This window comes from Gekko japonicus, unplaced genomic scaffold (assembly GCF_001447785.1).
Source record: "Gekko japonicus isolate JY-2015 unplaced genomic scaffold, Gekko_japonicus_V1.1 scaffold1631, whole genome shotgun sequence".
Classification (NCBI taxonomy): domain Eukaryota; kingdom Metazoa; phylum Chordata; class Lepidosauria; order Squamata; family Gekkonidae; genus Gekko; species Gekko japonicus.
The window spans coordinates 356,278-362,187 of NW_015168700.1; positions in this window are offsets into that span (position 1 = coordinate 356,278).

Here is a 5,910-nt window from a genome sequence, read left to right on the forward strand (position 1 = left end):
ATTCGAAAAACACAAGCCATTTTTCCAAATAATTATCAACACCTTTCGGATTGTCAAAAGTTATTAATTGCATGGCAATTTTATCTGAAACAATCAAATCCCACAGTTTAGATCTCCACTGTGACAGGTTTGGTACCTTAAACAATTCCCAATTTAAAGCAATTAAATTATTTGCAGCCATTAGCATAGTAGAAATTAAATCTTTGTTCTCTATAGACAGCTTCAGACCCGGCCGAAAATGTAACAAAAGAGATGCAGGTGTATTTGGAATATCATAACTAGTTATTTTCTTTATTTCAGCAATGACCGTAGTCCAAAACTTTTTAATTTGGGGACAATCCCACCAGTAGTGTACTAATGTGCCTTTATTTTCGCAACCTTTCCAACACAAGGGAGTAGTTTTGAATTTACAATGGAACAACTTGTCAGGGGTAAGGTACCACCTTGCAAATAGTTTGTAGTGTTGTAATTTCAAATTCATATCTAGTTTTAAACATACTGGAAGACCAAATTGTCTGCCATTGCGCCTCCATAAAGGTAACTCCGCAATCCTTCTGCCAAGATTTCATAATCAATGAAGAGCCCTTCCAGAGACGATCATGTAGTTGGGCATAAATTGTTGCCAATAAACCTTTAGGATCATATCCTCTATTCTTCAAAAATCTTTCAAAAGGTAGCAAGTCCCTATCTAAATTAGAGTTACTGACAATGTCTTTTAAGGTATGGTGAACTTGAAAATATTGCATCCATGAGATACTACCACCACTTTTATCTTCCAATTGTTGTTGAGTGAGAATTTTACCACTGACATAAAAATAACAAATTCTATAAAATCCCTTATCCCTAACCAGCCTCAAAAAACCTTTCTCCAGCCCAGGAGAAAACCATGGTTGGCCAAATAATGCAGCTATAGGGGAAATACCTGGGGCTAATAACTCTCTATTTCTATGCCTCAACTGTAAATTCAATCCCAAATATGGGTTTAGTATTTTCAACACATGACTAGTCTTAGCCTGGTCCCAGATATATTCATACAATTAACTAGGTTCAATCTCTAATGTTTCTAAAGACATCCATGATTTAACACACTTAGGGGAAGCATAAAATAATAGTCTTTAATTGTGAGGCCAAATAATATTTTTCTAAGTCAGGAAGGCCCAACCCTCCTAACTTAGATGGTTTGACAAGAGTGGCATAATTAATCCTAGCCTTTTTACCAGACCATAGAAATTTGAGGAACAATTTTTTCCATTGCAAAAAATCCTTTGCCGAGATAGAAATAGGAAGGTTTTGAAAAAGAAATAAAAATTTGGGTAGTGATATCGATTTAAAAAGATTTATTTTCTCTGTTAGGGACATATTGGCAAAACTATTTGTTATGGGTATTAATTTTGGTTGTAAGTAGAACTGTATAAGAAGACAGTAGTCTCAAGTGTGATTTGTACAGCGTGACAGATTATTCTGTTTGTTTGTATAACTTCATTCGCTGTATTTCCATTTTTGTGTGTTTGTTCAAATGGGCTCTAGCTTTTTCTAAATTTTAGTAATCTGCTTAAAACTAATAAATTAAGAAGCAGTATGAGGTAGACTAGACTCGTAACAGCAAAAGAATCCTATGCCCCTATTCTGCCCTGGATAGTCCATTGTCCTGAATTTGTAAATGAATTCTAGTTCGGCAATCTTGCATAATATCCCTTTGAAATCTTGTTTACTAGGATATAAAGGCTGATGGATCTTCATTCTTACTTGTATCTGAGGAAGTGAGCTTTTGACTTATGAAAGCTAATAACCTTGAAAATTTGGTGGTCTATAAGGTGCCAGTACAAATTAACACAGTAATTCTAGAAATGTGAATACATTTCATTTCTAAAAGAGTGCCGGTGTCTTAAAAGTAATTGAAAAGCTTTGGAGAAAAATCCTCTATTTAGTACTTGTACCTGTCTCACTAAATGAACATTGACCCTGATTTATTTACTTCTGCTAAATTAGGTGGCTTGGACCTGGTCTACACATTGCAGAGCATGAGTCCAAGTGCTGAGCTGGTTGGCTGGAGTGAACCACTTCAGACTGCAAGTTGGAAAATAAGAACATAAGAACATAAGAGAAGCCAATGTTGGATCAGGCCAGTGGCCCATCCAGTCCAACACTCTGTCACACAGTGGCCAAAAATACCAGGTGCCACCAGGAGGTCCAGCAGTGGGGCCAGGACACTAGAAGCCCCTTCAACTCTTCCCCCCCCCAGCACCATAGTGCACGACCTTTCTTCTTGATATGCTGTTTCTGTAAAAATTTGCATAGATTTTTTTTAATATGAGCGAGAAATAAAAATGTTTTACACATTTTGCTCACTCTGAAACACCTTCTACCACCTTCTACCAGACCTTTGTAAGATGGCAGTGGCTTCCTACTGCGTTGTTATCACTTATGAATGTAACTTATAGAATGGATGGGAAAAGGTAGGTGTGACTTCAGTCAATTGTTCAGTCAACTATTAGTGCATTAGGCTTCACTTGTTTACCTCCTTCCGGTCATTTGTCTGTTCCGTGCTTGTTTATTCATTTAGTCATGGATACATCTGCCATGTCCCAGAATACAACAGAAGCTCTCCATGTTCTACAGGGCTTCAGAGCTGCACAGGCAGCAATCCGCTTTTACATCTGTGGGGGGTTTCAAGGGCACCCTGTGAGTTCTGCCATAGAGAGGAGGCATAGTTAGGAGGCCTGGAGTTCTGCCATAGTTTGGAGGCTTTTAGAATTAGAAAGTACTGATTTACTTTAAGAACAAGAACAAGCTTCATGCTGTAGTAGGGTTGCTCGATAGGCCCGTTCCCCGCCGGCCCGGATTGGGCCATTGGGGGAACCCCGCCCCTAAAGTGTGAGACTTTGAAGCATCTAACAGCAATTTTGCAGCATTATAAGGCCATTAATAAACGCATGCAAAACGCATTGCTTTTGCAAATAAGGAAACAAGCTAAAGAAATAGATGCTTGCAGACAGGATTGCATGACCATATTAAGCATTGCTAGGGCCCGTTACTAAGGAACTGCTAACCTTGCTTACTTCCATTATCAAGAAATTTAGCACCTGGTGATAATAGGAAGGCCTTGGCTTTCCCACAAGCTAGACGTGTGATCTGCCAAGGATGTTCGTGGTTTTGAAAAGAACAGGATGCTTAAGCACACAGCCAATGTTTTCTGATAATCTTTTCTGCTAAGAAATGACAAGAAAAATGATTTTTTTCCCTCTGTACTCTGTAAAATTATATACGCTTGTGTCCCACCTGCATTCGGGGTACAAGCCCTGTTCAAAAGTGCCTCTAGGTACTTGGCTGTACCTGCGCATAATAAACAGCTGTTGACTCTCCTTCCTGAATCTCTGGTGGTCTGTCTGTCTCAAAATTCCCGCTACAACGTCACCCGAAGGTGACATCATTGCGTCAGGCACATTGCGGGGGGGCGCTCTATCGTTCGAGGAAAAACTGGTTTTCCCTCGCATGATTGTGGCCCCGCCCCCAATGTGCACGATGCGATGATGTCACCTCCGGGTGCCGTAATCGTAGCACGCAAGAAGACTCCCGGGGAACTCCGGGACTCCCCCCCCCAAAATCCTTAGTAACACTTGGCAACCCTATGCTGTAGTTCCAGTTTATGGTGGAAGAGCAGAGAACACAGTAACCTTGCTGAAACTAAGTCAGTCTGGGTCTGTAGCTAAACTCTATATTCATAATAGAAGAAAAGCATTTCATGTTGTGCAGTTCCTTCGTGGGTCTTCTCAAGCAAGCTATATGCTCTTCTTGAGTCAATATTTTTGAGGAAAGATGTGTGTGGAGAAATGCCATTTTGTTGATGTAAGTTGGTGTGGACCAGCTAGGAGGAGGCCATCAAACCTGACTAAGCCTGGGCCTAGTCTCCTTCTCATCCTCCCCCTCCCCTCCTGTCTCCAACCAGCAGTCTAAGGGCAGCTCCCTAGAGAGGACAGGAAGTCCATCAAGGTGATGAGATCTGCCCCAGAATGCTGCAGGAGGGAAAGCCAGTTCCTGGGCAGGAAACTGCTGTTTTATATAGTGGAGTTTTGCACCGGAAGGCAGTCTGGGAGAAGTCAGACTTTTATTTATTTTATTTATTTATTTATATTTGAACTTATATCCCGCCCTACCCCGAAGGCTTTTGGTTGGAGTCTGCAGGAGGCAGAGGCCATGTTGGGAGACATGCTGATCTAACCTTCTCCAATGGAATGAAACGATGTGCCTGCCCTGCAGACCATCCAGACAGGGTATGAGTGTAGAGAAGGGTGAGATGGAGCGGTTTTGTCACCTTTATTTTTGATTCTTCAGTTCACTGTATGCCTGTAAATAGTTAAGTGTTTTCAAATAAATCCTTTAAATGATAAAGGAGTGAGATCCCTCTGTACCACCTAGTTCCCCCAGCTGTTTGGGTACGCTAGGGATGGGTCAGGGACTCCCTGAGAAGGAGAATGGGGCAAAATGGTCAGTTGCCAACTCTCCAGGGTGTTGGATCCCCAAGCATCGAGAATAAATCCACGTTTCAAAGAAAGTAAAGTTTATTTCAAAGCATTGGAAAGATACTCAAACACGTTCTTTGTTAGAACTGAACACAAGCAGTTAGGGCAGACATGATAAAGGGATTCAAGTTAGAAACACAACCAATGGATAACGTTCCCGCTGGCGGGCAGGAGAAAACGGTTGCCTGCTCAAGTCTTGGGAACCAGGCGAACGGTAGACAAAACACAGGTGCAGTTCACAGGCTTGGTGCAGTTCACAGGCTTGATAAGTAAGAAGCTAACAGCGAAGCATACTCTCCCCCTCACATCCTCCAGTTGTTTTACTTTGGCATTACAGCATAGAAAACACAGGGGTCAGCTGGCAGGGACAGGGATCACATATGTACAATCAGAAGTTACACAGAACACCATGGCAGCTTGCTGACAAGAGGTTAATAACCAAATCAAACAAGAGTCTGCTGTCAAGATTAAAAATGAAAACCAAAAAAAAGGAAGGTGGTTTTATTTTCCAAAGACTGAAAAAAGTATTATTTGATATTAATACATGGGAAACAGCAGAGCTGGGAGAGTTGAAGAGATAACAATTTGCATACAAGATGTAATTTATTTGCCCTCTCCTATACCTTAAGCCATCTTTTCCTCAAAAGCTTGTATATAACACTAGATAAGTATGTGTTGGGAAGAAAGAGAGAGAAAATAAGTCAGCAGCAGGAACATCAAGTGCTTTGGACATTTCTTTAGCAATACAGCTAGACAACTGATTGTCTTCCTGCCCTCTTCACAATCTAATCTGGTGCATTTTAGAGAGTGCTAATTTCTTCCAAAATTTGGTTATTAAAATAAGTTTTTGTTATTCCTGGAAGTTCCTATCAATAAAAAACTACTGCTGACTAACCAATCGGTAATTCTTTCTTTATTAATCACCCCTGACCTTGGCCTATTATGCATGGGTGTTTTCCTTTGCATTCACCGTGCATGTCCATCAGGTTTTCTTTGTCATTCTGCATTAATTTTCCTCCTTTCAGTGCTCAGCTCACTTTCTGGTCGCTGTTTTCCTGTATTTTCTGAGAGTGCTTTTATGTCGATTTCCCCCTTATTTTGCTTCCAAGCTGAAAGGAATTCAAAAGCATACAGATTCCCTTGGATTTCTCCCCTGCCCTTTTGCCACCTCTTGAAGGTCACTCCCCACCCACATCAAGGTCATTCCGCCCACTCTGCACCTTCTGCCATCCTCCCCCCCCCTTCATCGGTGTACAAGCTTCATTTTCCTCTCGTTTTTAAATTTTAAATCTTTTTGACCAGCGGGATGAATCTAATAATATGAGACTATCACTAGTCTTGGATCGCTGAATTAAAAAAAAAAAATTGGGTTTTTTCTTTTTTTTAAGAG